Source organism: Trachypithecus francoisi, unplaced genomic scaffold (assembly GCF_009764315.1).
Source record: "Trachypithecus francoisi isolate TF-2019V2 unplaced genomic scaffold, Tfra_2.0 Lachesis_group17, whole genome shotgun sequence".
NCBI lineage: Eukaryota > Metazoa > Chordata > Mammalia > Primates > Cercopithecidae > Trachypithecus > Trachypithecus francoisi.
The window spans coordinates 43,572,866-43,587,307 of record NW_022681462.1 but is presented as its reverse complement, the minus strand read 5'-3'; the positions used below and the strand labels follow the sequence as shown (position 1 = coordinate 43,587,307).

At 49.0% G+C, this 14,442-nt stretch overlaps 1 pseudogene; it reads right to left on the bottom strand.

Annotated features, from left to right (window-relative positions):
- Nucleotides 1-257: 257 nt before the first annotated feature.
- LOC117062835 lies at nt 258-14,107 on the bottom strand (annotated as a pseudogene).
- Nucleotides 14,108-14,442: the final 335 nt, after the last annotated feature.

The window sequence follows — 14,442 nt, the reverse complement described above, 5'->3', positions numbered from 1 at the left end:
TCCTTAGGCGCCCCATGAGGGAGTGATATTTTGGGTAGGGAGCCAGGGACCTTGCCCGGCCTGACACCTGAGCAGGGGAGCCGCCCCAGTCCCCACCCCCACCCCAGCAGAGGGAGGGGCGCGAACCGGAGTGAAATCTCGGGCCAGGTCCAAGGGCCTGAGCGCCCGGTTTAGGCTGGAAATGGTTTAGTTCTCAGAGGTGGTCTGGTCCCTAACCAGTCCCAGGCCCAGCCCCAGTCCGGCACCACCTGGAAGGTTCAAGTACGTGGAGGAGAGGAGTAAGGCGGACTTGGGCGTATGGAGAAAGGGGTGAAGGGAAAAAGAAGACTTGCTCTCAGGAGGGAGCGTGGCCTAGTGGCGGGAACCACGGGTCCTGAAGCGGTCGTGGCCGACTGTGAGGGAGGTCGCGGATCCACCGTGGGCGAGACCAGGCCCCAGCCCCACCAGGGCGCGGGGTGCACGGCCAGGTGGCGCTCCAGCAGCTCCTGGTGAGAGAAGACTTTGCAACAGGCGGGGCAGGGCGCGCTCTGGCCGGTGAGTGCGCATGTGCACATTGAGCGAACTCTTCTGCGTGAAGCGCTCGGCGCAGACAGCGCACTGGAAGGCGCGCACGCCGGTGTGCGTGACCGTGTACTTGAGCAGGTAGTCGCGCAGCAAGAAGGATCGCCAGCACACGGCGCACTGGTGCGGCTTCTCCCCCGAGTGGATGAACATGTGCTTGGTGTAGTTTTTCTCTAAGCTGAACGTCTTGGGACAGTGGCCGCACTCATAAGCAGGTGGCTCGGCACCTGGAGTGCGAGCAGAGGTGCCTGAGGGGGCTGTGGTGGGAGCAGCAGAGGGAGCCGGGGCTTCCCACAGCTGAGTGCTGGGGGCTGCCTCGGGCTGGAGTGTGGGGTAGAAGGCGGGTGGGGGCGCAGGGCTGGCCCGGATGGTGCTGAAGGGAGTGGTGCGGGGGGTCCGGGAGTACCCAAGTGAAAGGGGAAGAGTGCGACAGGCGGCCCTGAGGTCTTCACGCCAGGCGGGCGGGGTCCAACCAGTATGCAGTCGGGCTGGACAGGGGTCTCGGTGGGACAGCCTTCGGGGACAGCGCCATCTGGAAATACGTCCTCAGCTGCCCCAGATCCCCGAAGAAAATCCCTCCCGCACCACTGTAGTCAGTGAGGCCAGTGGGTGCAGGGGACTCCTCGCACGCGCTGTCAGCAGCAGCAGTGAGGAAGCCGGCAGCACAGTCTGGGAAGGAATGAGGGGCCTGGCTCTCTCCCGGGCTGTCACCTTCGCCGTGCTCGCCATCGGTCTCATCGTCAGTTTCTTCGTCATCGTTGTCACCTCGGTCGTCAGGGGCCGCGGACAGTGAGGGATCAGCACCAAGCCCCTCGGATTTGACAGGTGTGGGGGGCGCAGGCAGCTGCAAACGCGCAGGCTGGCGCTGCTTACAGCTGTGCGCCGCACAGGGGTGCCCCGGGGGTGCGCAGCCAGCAGGTGGCGCCGGCGGTGACGCAGTTGCGCAGGTGCCAGCGGCGGGGGCACAGGGGTGGGCAGGGGCGTGGGTGCAGAGGTGCTTGGGACTCAAGCGCCTGCGATAATCTGTGTGCATTTGTGATAACTGTCTGTATGCGAAGCACCGACGAAGCCGTGTGCACCTGCAAGGCTTCATCTTGTGCCACAAGGAGCGAACTGCCGTACAGGAACTCGACTAGCTGGCGCATCGTCTGCACGGGCATCACCGAAGGTACACGGATCTCAGAGTGGCCGAGTAGCAGCTTATCTTGGAAGGAGGGCGAGCCGACTGCCAGCACGCAGCGGAGCGCACGCAGTGAAGCTTCACGAATGCACACAGTCACGTCGCTGAAGTGCCCACCCAGCTTCTGCCCATTGAGAGTCTCAAGCAGAGAGCTTGAGAAGTTCTGCGGGTGTATATGGCGCACAGCCTCTGCAACCGCCAACTCCGACTCCTCTTCAGGCTCCAGGCCCGGCCGTGGCCGCCTTCTCCTCCCTGACTCCAAGGCGGCACTTCCGGGCGCTTCTCTTTATTTTTATAGTTTTATTGAGATATACTTTACATGCTATCCAGCCCGTCTATTTAAAGTGTACCATGCAAGGGGTTTTTGTATATTCACAGAGTTGTGTGGCTGTCACCATCATTTTGGAACATTCATCACCCCAGAAGAAACCGTGTGCGCATCAGCAGGCACTGCCCATTTCCCCGATCTGCCCCGACCTAGGAAATCCGTAATCACTTTCAGTCTATGGATTTGCCTGTTATAGACCATTCATATAAATGAAGTCACACAACACTGGGTCTTATGTGACTGGCTTCTATCAAAGTCTGCAAAGTTTATTCATGTTCATGGCATGTATCAGTAGCTTGTTACTTTTTAGGTTTGACTTCTGTTACTTACCTACACCATATTTTATCTCTTCTGCAGTTTGTGGGATTTAGGTTGTTTCTACCTTTTGACTATTGTAAATAATGCTGCTCTGAGCATTCACATACAGGCTTTTCACATGATTTCATCGCTCCAGATCTAGGAGTGCAGTTGCTGTATTATATGGCAACCCCGTGTTTCACTTCTTGACGAAGTGCCAGAGTGCTTTTCAAAGGACAGCATCATTTTATATTCCTGCCAGCAATGTCGAGGGGTCCAATTGCTACACGTTCTCACAAACAAATTGTTATCTGTCTCTCTAGTTATTGCCTTCCTGATGGATGTGGAATGCTTTCTCATTGGTTTTGATTTGCACTATTTAAATGAGTTATAAGATTGGGCATGTTTTCGTGTGTTTATTGGCTGCTTGTGTATCTTCTTTGGAGAAATGTCTATTCAGATTGTCTCTCCATTTTAAAATTGTGTTATTTTCTTTTTTACTATTGACTTGTAAATGTTCAAACATATACGTGTGTGTGTGTATATATATATATATATATATATAGAGAGAGAGAGAGAGAGAGAGAGAGAGAGAGAGAGAGTCTTGCTCTGTCGCCAGGCTGGAGTGCAGTTGCAATGAATCAAGATCTGCCTCCAGGGTTCAAGTGATTCTCCTGCCTCAGCCTCCTGAGTAGCTGGGACTACAGGCGTGCACCACCACACCCGGCTAATTTTTGTGTTTTTAGTAGAGACGGGGTTTCACCATGTTGGCCAGGATGGTCTTGATCTCCTGACCTTGTTAATCCACCCACCTCAGTCTCCCAAAGTGCTGGGATTACAGACGTGAGCCACCACGCTTGGCCCAAACATATTCTTATACAATTCTCTTTTTAGATACAGGATTTGCAAACATTTTATCTCACATTGTAATTATTTTTCATTTTCTTGAAAGTCTGCTTTGATACACGAATGTTTGTGATTTTTATAAAGTACAGTTTATGTATATTTTCTGTTATACTTGTGGTTTTGGTATCATATCTATAAAATCATTGCCTAACCCAAGGTCACAAAGTCTCAGTCCCATATTTTCTCCTACGTGTACTAAACTTTTGGCTCTTGTATTTAGGTCTTTGATCCATTTAGGGTTAACTTTTATAAATGGTGTGAGGGAGGGGACTAACTTCAGTCTGTACATGTGAACATCAATCTGTCCCAGGACTTTTTTTTTTTTTTTTTTGCGACATAAGCTTTATTCAGGGAATTTATGTACAGGGAGCCCAGGAGCAGCAGGTGAGACAAGAAATCCCCTCGTGTTTGTCAAATGCATGCAGATTATATGATATTCTTCCCAGAGCAACCTCCACTTAGCAACCTCTGCCAAGAAACCTCCACCTAGCCCAAAACAAAAGGGCTTGGTTCCTTGCATGACCTCTGATCCAAGGAATGTGCCAGCACTGAAGTGTTCCTTATAGATATGATGTAAACATTTGGATTAGCCTTTTTGTTCAGCTGGGAACACGGAACAAAAATTCACCAAGGAACGTACAGTCATTTTCAGAAGATGCTTGAGTTGTAGCTGTCTGACCGGACAAGCTAAACCTGCGCTGCACCCCAGCATACCTTTGAATGGCCCTCAAATTCTCACCACACTGTTTTTCTGTGGTTTCCCTGGGGCCAGTTTTGTGGAAGAGCATTGCTGCCAAACAACCCAGCAGCAATATAAGCCACAATAAAGGATTATAAATGCAGTTGCAATTACACTAGATACAAAGTTCCTCCATGTGTCTGGGACTTGATTAAACCATGAGGTGATAGGACCATAAGACAAAGACTGACTGGACTCTGATTATCTAAAGCCAGCATAGCCTATATTATGTTACGAGAGTAGTGAGGGCTATATATACAACATTGTGTTTTAATTAACGCACAAGTTCCACCCTGGGCAGCAGTTATGTGATTTTAGGTCATATGTCCTGGGTCACACAATTTTGCAGAGGGACACACCTCACTCGATGGTTTCTTCATTGAGAAGATTAAAAGGATGATGAGTATCACAAAGGCTGCAGCCATGTGTTTAGCCAGGGCCTCAGTTGCCACTCTGCGATTATGGTTGCCACTTTGGACGTAAACATGGCCAAAGGGAAGAACCACCAGGATGCACGTTTCTGGTGATGTCTAGCTTCTACTGTTTCCCAGTAATTGAGGGTCGTGTCTCAATGGGGCACTATGTGCTCTGGCCATTCAGGATGCCCTGAGGTGCATCTGCCAGTCTCATTGAATGGCAAGTAAGGCCAGGTATGGGTGCCACAGGCCCACAGCCATCTGCATGGGGAGAGGGAGGCACTCACACGTAGGGACTTGTTCTACATCCCAGCTGTGTGTCATTGCTTTAGTGTCCCAGGACATTTTTGAAAAGACTATTTACTGCCCAGTGAATTGCCTTGTCTCCCTTGTTAAAGTCACAACAATTACTGTCCTCATTTTTGTATCTGGTCACATGTTCCTACTTGGTTATTATAACTACCTTCTTGCACTACCCATTCGGTATTCCCTTAGCTTTCAGCAAGAAACTCCGTTGATCTTGGTTCTTTATATGGGATGATGACCCAAACCTTCCTTCCTGAAGGAATTGGGCCATTGGCAGCTGTGCTTGAATTGAGTTGTTGTAGTTTTCTGTTAAATTAATCACAGGGCATGGTAGTAGGTAGCACTGAAGACACCCTAGAAGATCTCTTGTATTCCAAAAGTATTATTTCTTACTTCTACTGTGGAGTAGAAGCAATTTCCCCTCGGTAGTCAGGATCAACCACCCCTGCCAGCACGGTATCTCCCTTCTTTGCCTGTTTATTCAGAGACATGAGGAGCTCAGAGTGGACAGGGATTATCTTAACTTCTAGTTCAATAGAATCATTTCTTTGTATTCTGTGGGATGCACTCCTCCTTTTGGGACCAAGACTTCTAGACCAGCAGAGCATAAGATTGAGGGACAGGAAATGAAAATTTTGCTAGTGTGTCACTAGGGGTAATAGTGATGATGAGAACCAATTTGTGTGGGAGACCACAAGGATGGATAAGGCACTCTGTAAGTCTAGACAGTAGTGTAATTTTTATGAAGTACAATTTATCAGGTGTAAATTGTATGGTGACAGGAACATTGAGGGTAGGAGGGGAAATTCTCATACATAGTGTCTGTTTCGGTGAGAACAAGACCCTGCCCCTTCTATCATGGAAGTGGTTCAGAGCCACAGCCAGGTTGCCTTGGGAGTGGAAGTCCATGTTGCAGAGCCCAGGCATCACCTCCGACCCCGCCACCATGGCCACTGTATCCACGAGCCCATTGAGCAATGAAAGGGGTGGCTGGGGAAAGAAGCTGAGTGGTGTCCACAGAACAGGTCATCCTATCTGCTTGATTACTGAAATCCTTCTCCACCAAGGCCACGTTGGAGAGCATTTACATAGCACTCAATGCACTCTTGCTTTTGGTTTACTATTTTACTAGGTCGAACCAGTCCTAGTGCCTTTTAATTGGGTTTTCCTATCATAATTGTCCTCAGTCCATAGGTGAGACAACGAACGTAGGGATGCTGAAAGTTGCTGAGTATGTGTCTATTCCAACCACAGGGTGGGTTCAGGAACACATTGGATTCCCTGTGATACAGACATGAGCTAACACTCCATCCACCAGCTGACCTCCATAAGTCCCTACTCCGGTGGACCACAGTGATGTTTTTGGTCTCTGGGAATTCCTGCCAAATCAGAGCGAGTGTCCACTAATTCCCCAAATTTCTGAGAATTTTTTTTTTGCCCCAAGTCACAGTCATTCTGGTAGAAGGCTGTAGGTCCCTTTGGGGAAAACTGGGAGAAAGATTAACAATGTAAAATTTTGGCAATGTGGTAGCATACTTCCCCAAGATCACCCAGCCTCCCCTTCACTTAAGGGGTTGTGGGCCTGTGAACTGGCTCAAGTCTGGGAATTGACTGCGGGTTTTAGATCTGTGTGTCATTAATTTGAGTTAGTCTTCTATTCAGTTGACCTAGAATTCTTCATTTTTTAAAGAACAAGTAAGACTTTGGTACAGCCCATTAGCTCTCCCCTGTGGATACCATGGACTGCACAATGCTGTGGGTTTCTGTGAGTCAAACCATTCTGACTGCTGCTTTGACACTGCTTTCCACTGTGGTGATCACACTTACCTCATCTTTGATGATTAAGGACAGCTCATATTCCCTGCCACCCCAGGATTCAATTATCCTCATTTTATTTAAAGATCCCAGTCCAGTGGCAGCAGTTCCTGCTGTAACATTTTGCCTACTGAGAACACAAGCTCAAAGCTCTTTCAGGATACTGGGCTCCTCTCACAATATTCTTTCTTGTGATCGTTGTGAGAAGTATGTTCTCTAAATCCTCCAGTGTGAGTGAGCAGGTCTGACATAATAAACCCAATCTTCCTTATGTGCACAGGAAAGTTATGTGCACAACTTTCCTGTGCACATAAACCAAGGAAGTTGTGGCATCTCAACTTTGTGTACCTTAGGTAAACTCTGATTCTGTTTCAGCCAACCAACCAAGCAACCAAAGAAACAAGCAAACAGCCAACAAATCAACCAACAAGCAAGCAAGCAAGCAAGACACAAACCAACCAAACAACCAAGCAAGCCATGAAGCAACCAATCAAGCACCAACCAACCAATCAGGCAACCAACCAAGTAACTGATCAAACCAACCCTTGGAGCCCTTTCGAAAGCTTTGACCTACAACCCTGAATCCAGAATCTCTGTTTAGTGGGCCCACATTAATACATTTAGCCTAATCCAACTTTATGTTACTTCCACCATTGTGCCACACATTTAATATCCATTCCCACATATACTCTCCAGATTTCTTTCTGTATAAATGTGTGTGTGTGTGTAGAAAGAGACTGTCAACTGAAAAATCACACAATTTATAAGTTTAGAAAAGAGAGCTTTATTTCTTATAAAGGTTTGCAGCCTGCAAGGTGGCCATTATGACAGGCTGGGAAGTGTGGCCGACAGCCAAGGCCAGAGGCAAGTACTTCCAGGGAGGGAAGGAGAGGACAGGAATTTGAGCCGAATAAGTTGGCTACATATACATATTCAACAGGATTTCGGAGGAGCTATATCATTTTATGAGAATACTCATAAAAGAGGTTCTAACACATGCATATTCAATACACATGCATGTTCATTCTGGGGTGGAGACTTGACATTTAAATGTATTATAATTAGGCCCTACACATCAAAAAGTGAAGCAGGGACATGGAGGTACACAGCCTCTGTAAAGGCACAGCCTCTAAAACTGGCCAGAACCAGTCCACGGAGGATGGTCTCTTATCAGGAGGAAGTTACTGAAATCAGTCCCTTGCCCACTGAAAGCTGTCGTTAAGGTTGGTGGGGCAGGAGGTCAGTTACTCAGCGCCTGTGAACTGGGTGAGTTGTAATTGTTTTAACCCTGCTTCTATTACGGCCAGTGCTTGCTTGGCTGCTAGAGAAAAATAAAAACCATATGGTAATTAGAATCTAGTTCATTCGTTAAGGGTAGGGTGCAAGACTTAACCGTTGCCTGGCATGGCCCTAGGTCCTGTTTATAATTTGGGGTCTTATTGCCACAAAGAGTCTGTTCTGTCAGTCTCATGGTCTCTGTTTTAACATTAACGCTTTTCAGTTGTTGGGTCTAAACCATAAGAGGGAGGGACGTACAGGGAAGTATGTCTGACCTCCTATCCTGTCATGGCCAAGAACTCAATTTTAAGATTTATTTGAGGTTTGTTGGCCAAGAGGGGGTCTGTTAAGTCGGATGGGGGGCTTAGGATTTTATTTTTAGTTCTCAAGGAAGAGAAAAGAATTTAATCTATTGGCCCCTGTGACTGTGGGACTAACATGGCTATGACCTGTGGGACAGACTTCAGGCTGGCCCCCAGGCAAAATTCTATGCTGTAGTAAATGCATCATGCACATTTGTAACAACATGTACACAACAATGTCACAAAATACTTTCACAGTGACACCTAGATGAGTATTTTATTGAATAACTGATGATATAACCTAGCTCATTTGATGCCAAGACTGACCATCACCACCATACCAAGGTCATCATTGATCAGAGGCCTTACCCAAGAATGGGGTGGTGTGCAGACCCAGCAGTGGGGAGGAAAGATGCTGCAGAAGAGATGGGTGCCCACATAGGCCCCTGAGGGGATACAATGCTCACTAAGTGGTAAGTATAGACTTAACGCAGGCTGTTAGTTTACCCCCTGTGCAAATGGGACCCCATCCACTTGAGAGTCCAGGGTCTGTTTTGGTGGCAAGGACAGCCACTTGTGAAGGTAGAAAGGAAAATGAGCCACCAAATTGGTAGCTTTCTGAGAAATGGACATCGTGCTTAGAATCTCCATTTTCCCCACAACCTGGAAGAATAAGTATTGTCATCTGCATTTTATAGCTGAGGAATCTGACTCAACAAAATTAAATTACTTGCCTAAGCAATTAGCAATTAACCAAGTCTTTCTGACTCAGAAATGCAGCTGTTGCCTGTTCATATCCAGCCCCTATATTGGGGTCAAGATCTGCCCTGTTCTCTATGCAGCAAGATCCGGGCAGGTCACACTGGACTCCCAGCACTGAATCTGGCTCAAGGGGACATCAAGCTTGACTAGGTCATGGGGCTCAGGACCATCACTCTCAAAAATACCAGCACAGGAAGAGGCGATGGCCCTAAACAGCATTTGCAGGCAGATCCCATGTTAATCGCAAAGGTCAGGACTCTCTCACTGTCTGTCTCTCTCTCTGCCTCTCTTCTAGGGCTGACCCCACACTGGACACCGCTGCATCCATGTCCACCACACACCACAGCTGCCTTTTCTTCTTCTGCCTCCTCATGGGAAAGTCCCCTCCTCTCCTCCGTTTTCTTCTCTTCCTGCCCTATCACACCGCGCACTTCTCTTCTCCCTTTCCTTAAAGAACCACCATCAACTTTAGGAGGAGGGAAAGGGGTGGCTCTGGCAGGAAGAGCCAGAATCCCCTCTAGCCAGCAGAGAGAGAGGAATGGCTGCATGTTTTCTCCCCCAGTCCAAGGCACTGGGTCTTGGCTGGGTTGCAGGTTCCAAGCTGCTCTCCTGCTGTGTCGGTGAGTTCTGGTCAACCTGCAACTTTCTGATGTGGCCACTGCAGTTCGAGTCTTCAGGGACTCCCCATGGCCTGGAGTGCTTTGCCTTGCTTACACGAGAGACGAGAATGGATTTATAGAGAACATCATCTAAATCCAACTTGGCCATTGTCTGACCACACTTGCCAGATTGCTGTAGTCTAAATATAACATTGTAGAAAGATAGGGGAGCTTGGAGTTGCACAAACCCGGGTCTGGAACTGACTCCTTACCTTGGAAGGTAAATAATCCTGGCAGGACTCTTAGCCTCCCTGGGCCTCAGTTTCTTTATCTGTTTCATGTGAATGAGGATCTCTGCTGGGTGGTTGGGTGATGTGGGGGCTGTGTGGAAGCAGTTTGTCGATACAAGCTGAAATAGAAATATTTCTCCACAGAGTACGAAGGTCAAATGAGAGAATACACTTAAATTAAATGGAAAATTAAAATGGCAAAAAAGACAAAGCTGTATTGAAAGTTCCAAGCTTCTCTCTAAGGAGCTTTTTGACTATGAAGGAATCCTGTACTCGTTCCCCCTAAATATAAAAAAAAGAGTTGAAGGAGGCAGAAGGGAGAGTGATGCGTGATGGGTGAGGACTTCACCTGCTGTTGCTGGCTTTGAGGATGGATGAAGGAGGCCACAAACGTAGATGCTGGAGCCCCTAGAAGCTGGAAAAGGCAGGGACCTGATTCTTCCCTTGAGCCTCCAGAAGGGACACAGCCCTGCCAGCACCTTGACTTTAGTCGGGTGAGATCCTCTTAGGACTTCTGGCAACCAGAATTGTAAGACAGAAATGGAAGCCACTGAGTCTGTAGCTGTTTGTTGCAGCAGCAATAGAAAACTAATGCAGAGCCCAAGAAATCACTGGTGATGAGATCAGGAAAGTGGGCTCAGGAGGTCTGGATCCGTGATGAGATGGGGGAAGTGGGCTCAGGAGGTCTGGATCTGGGGTGGGAATCTGGAGTGGAAGGGGAATTCATTTGTTCATTGTCTATCCTTTCGCAATGATTGAATTTTTTACTCTCTCTCTCTCTCTCTCTCTCTATATATATATGAATTTTCACAATAAAAGTTTTTTCCAAAATAAAATAAAAGAAACAAAAGGGGCTTTTTGCAACCCAATTCCCTTCTGTGTCTGAGCCCACTTGCATTGAATGAGTCTTTCTGCTAACGTCCTTATATTTGGGTGACAATCTGAATGCTAGTGACCAATCAGAGCAGAGGTAGACCTTGGAGTGGGCAGGGCGTCCTGAGGGCCCTGTTTTCCACCATGAGGCATAACCCTTTAGGCGCCAGACCAAGGGGAGGTCCAGGGGTTGCAGGGGAGGGCCATGCATCTGCAATGACTCTCAGGGGGCTCCCGGTGGTGGCAATTGGTGAACCTGCACAGTGGTGCTTCAATATTGTCACAACCCTGCTGTCTCTCATGCTCTCAAAAAGCATTTCTCTTACCTGTGACAGACTTCCTATACCTAACAGCTTGCAAAAATGTTCCAGGTTAATGCGAATAGTCTCTCGGAGCCATACCTTCCTGCTTGGAATCTCAGTTTCCCCAACTGTCTCCAGAGAGGTTAGGCTAGAAGGCCCCTGAGCCTCAGCCCCTTTATCGCCCTCCTGTCACCCAGACCTGACCTGGGTCTTGCATCCTGGGTGCAGTATGACAGGGGTGGGCAGGGGCTGCCTCTGGGCCAGAGGACCCTTTCTAATGGACTTCAGTTATCAGCTTTCTAGGGGAGACTGATCAACCTCACAAGAGTCATAAGGTGAGCAGCAGTGGGCAGATCCATCCCCCTCATCTTAGATTTATGGGGATACAGAGGGAAGGAGGAGACGCTCCAGGAAGACTGGCGGGTGGGAGTACCAGGTTGAAACCAAGGACACCTTCCTGGAGGAGCAGCTGTTTGAGCCAGCTCTGAGAACAGGCGGGGTCTGGACAGGACTGGAGAGGAGGAGGGGGTTTCCTATGAGCAAAGACTGGCCACCACCCCATCTAGCACCCCCACCGGGCCCCTCCAGCATCCCTGTCCAGGCCCTGTCACCACCCCGTTTTTCCCTCTAGCCCCAGGAATGCAAAGTAACCAAGAAGGTCCGTTGCACCAGTTGGCTGCAAATAATTACAACCTTGAGCCCAAGCAGCACTTGGGTTCTGGTTTGGGACCATGAAGCAGTTTGATGAGACTGTGTAAGGCCAGGGCAGGAATTGGGACAGTAGGATTGCATTCTCCCTGGGGGCCCGCCTCAGAAAGCCTGTGGCCATGGCCTCTTGGTCAGCATCAGACCCTATGGTCTGGCAATGCCTGGGATACCCAGACCTCACTCTGAACAGGCCCTGGGAGGGGACGCTGGTGAGACTCCTGGTAGCCTCACAGCCACCCGTCTGTCCGTAGCTACAACCTGTCACGCCAGCTGGCTGCTCCCTCCCAGTTGGCTGGGAGCACAAAGGCCAGGAAGACAGACATCGGCCACCACAGGGGCCAGTCAGGGCCTGAACCAGGGCAGGCAGAGGTTGGCTGCCTTGGGCTATGGATGGGCTCAGGGAGTCAGACAACAAGGGACTAGCCTCTAACCCTTCTGCTGACCAGCCCTGTGACTGGGGAGAGTCACTTTACTTCTCTGGGCCTCAGTTTCCCCCTCTGTGGAGTGACACTAAATCATCTCTCTGGAGACTGGGATCAATGGGGCCCTGGTGATTGACCAGGCACTCAGCACATGCCTGGAGTACACAGTGCAGGGGCTGTGGTGGGGAGGTGGTCTGAGTCCCTGGGGAGGCACCCGTGTGTGCCTGCCCTTCCGACCAGCCACCAGGCCCTCAGGGCAGAGCCCACTACCAGCAGCAGCTCACACCCCGAGACCAGCTCAGAAGTGACCCCTACCTCAGCAGCAGGGACACCACAGACACTTTCAGCTGGTACTAGGGCGGCTTCTCCAGCTCCCACGTGGAGAGGGAGCCCACCTGAGTCCCACTCACGTGGAGTCTCATGCTCCTGAAAGTGCCATTCACCACTGGCCAGGCTCATGAGGCCACATGAGAGGCGGGTCACTGCGGAGGAGATGTGGGGGGAACAGAGAGGGTGGCTGAATTTTTGTATAATAGGCAGTGCAAGAGTTTACCATTTGGGAGGGGAAATGTTTGTTATTATCAGCAATGCTACACTTGAATATTATACTAAAATCCAGTTTCTCTATATCCTGGGAGTTGCTCTTTTGTTCTTTCTTTTCCTGTCTTAATTAAAATGAGATGCAGACTCTCACAGTCCACAGTCGATTAAGACATCTTGCAGGGCCATCAGGTTATGTCTTGGAGAGCAGGGTTTTAGTACCATCAGCCTGGCAAGGAGCCTGGCCTGCCCCTTAGAGCTCCTGGGACTGCGAGATTTGGCACATTCACAGGGCACCGCCACAGCCTCTGAAACACGCTGTCTTTAAAGACATTTGCAGGCTGGATGCGGTGGCTCATTCCTGTAATCCCAGCACTTTGGGAGGTTGAAGCGGGTGGATCTCCTGAGGTCAGGAGTTCAAAACCAACATGGCCAACATGGCAAAACCCCATCTCTACTAAAAATATAAAAAATTAACCAATTGTGGTGCCTGTAATCCCAGCTACTCAGGAGGCTGAGGCAGGAGAATTGCTTGAACCCGGGAGGTGGAGGTTGCAGTGAGCAGAGATTGTACCACTGCACTCCAGCCTGGGTGACAAGAGCAAAATTTCGTCTCAAAATAAAACAAAATATAAAAAAGACATTTGCAAGGACCATGTCCTCACCAGGAAAGGTGCCTGCCTTTCTACAGTTTTCCAGGAAGAGGAAACATTTTCTGCTTCTCTCACTAAGGTTTCTTTTAACCACCCATTAAGAACCCATGGATTTCAGGATCAAACACTGGGATTCCCTCAGCACTAAGGGAGGAAAATTGCAAACAGAGCTGAAAGTGCAATGTGGAAAAGCCAGGCTGAGGAAGGTTCTTAGCCAGTAGACCAAGGGCAGGAAGGACACTGCCTCATCAGTCTCCCACTAGGGAACTTGTGGTTCTTGTCCTCTGACCTCAGAATTCCTTGTCAAGTTTGTTTGCCTCAAAGGGAAGGGTTTGCATTGCAGAGTTTAAGGCTAGAGTGGGCCTCGTGCAGTTAACATTAACCCTCTCTCCTTCGCTGGCCGAGGTGAAGTCCGAGACCATGTAGTTCCGACGTCCACTCTCTTGGTGGATCACCAGTTCACCCACCTCACCTGGCAAGCTGGGCCTTAGTTTGGTGACAGGCATCTTCTACCCACCTGGGAAGCAGGGTTCAACACTCTGTCTCTGACCTTGTTTCCATCCTCTGCCACCTCTTAGGCAGCCAGAAGGGGTTGTCCAGCCAGCACCTGGGCTTTGGCATTCCTCAAGCAGGTGGAGGAAGTTTTAGGCACCTGGCTCCTCAGGTGTCTGCATCCAGGTGCTCTTCAGGCCCGTCCAGCAGGGCTCTCTTGATCCAGCTCCAGCTGACAGAACTGACTCACTCAGGAATGTGTAGACTTTGGCATCAGGGGCTGCTTTAATTTGCACAATTTCCAAATACCTTTTTTCTTCTTTTTTCTGATGAGTCATCTCCCTAGGCTTGCATTTTAAAGAGATAGTTATCAGGTTCTAGAGAAGACGTGGTAGAACATTTATATCTCAAAGGCACAGAGCTGAGACTTCAGGTTTAGATATCATCATTTGCCTAAATCAAAAAGGAGGCTGTAGGTAAAGTTCTAGTTAAGACAGGATGGCCAGGAAAAACACCTTAAACAAAGGGATGGCTTTGCTTTGCTGATTTAAACCAACAGCTTCTTTATCGTAAGACTTCCCAGTGATTTAGTCCTCCCTCTCTTCCAGTGCACAGAGACATACCCCTCTTTACAAATAAAAATTTTCTTTATAGATGTAAATTTCTTACAACA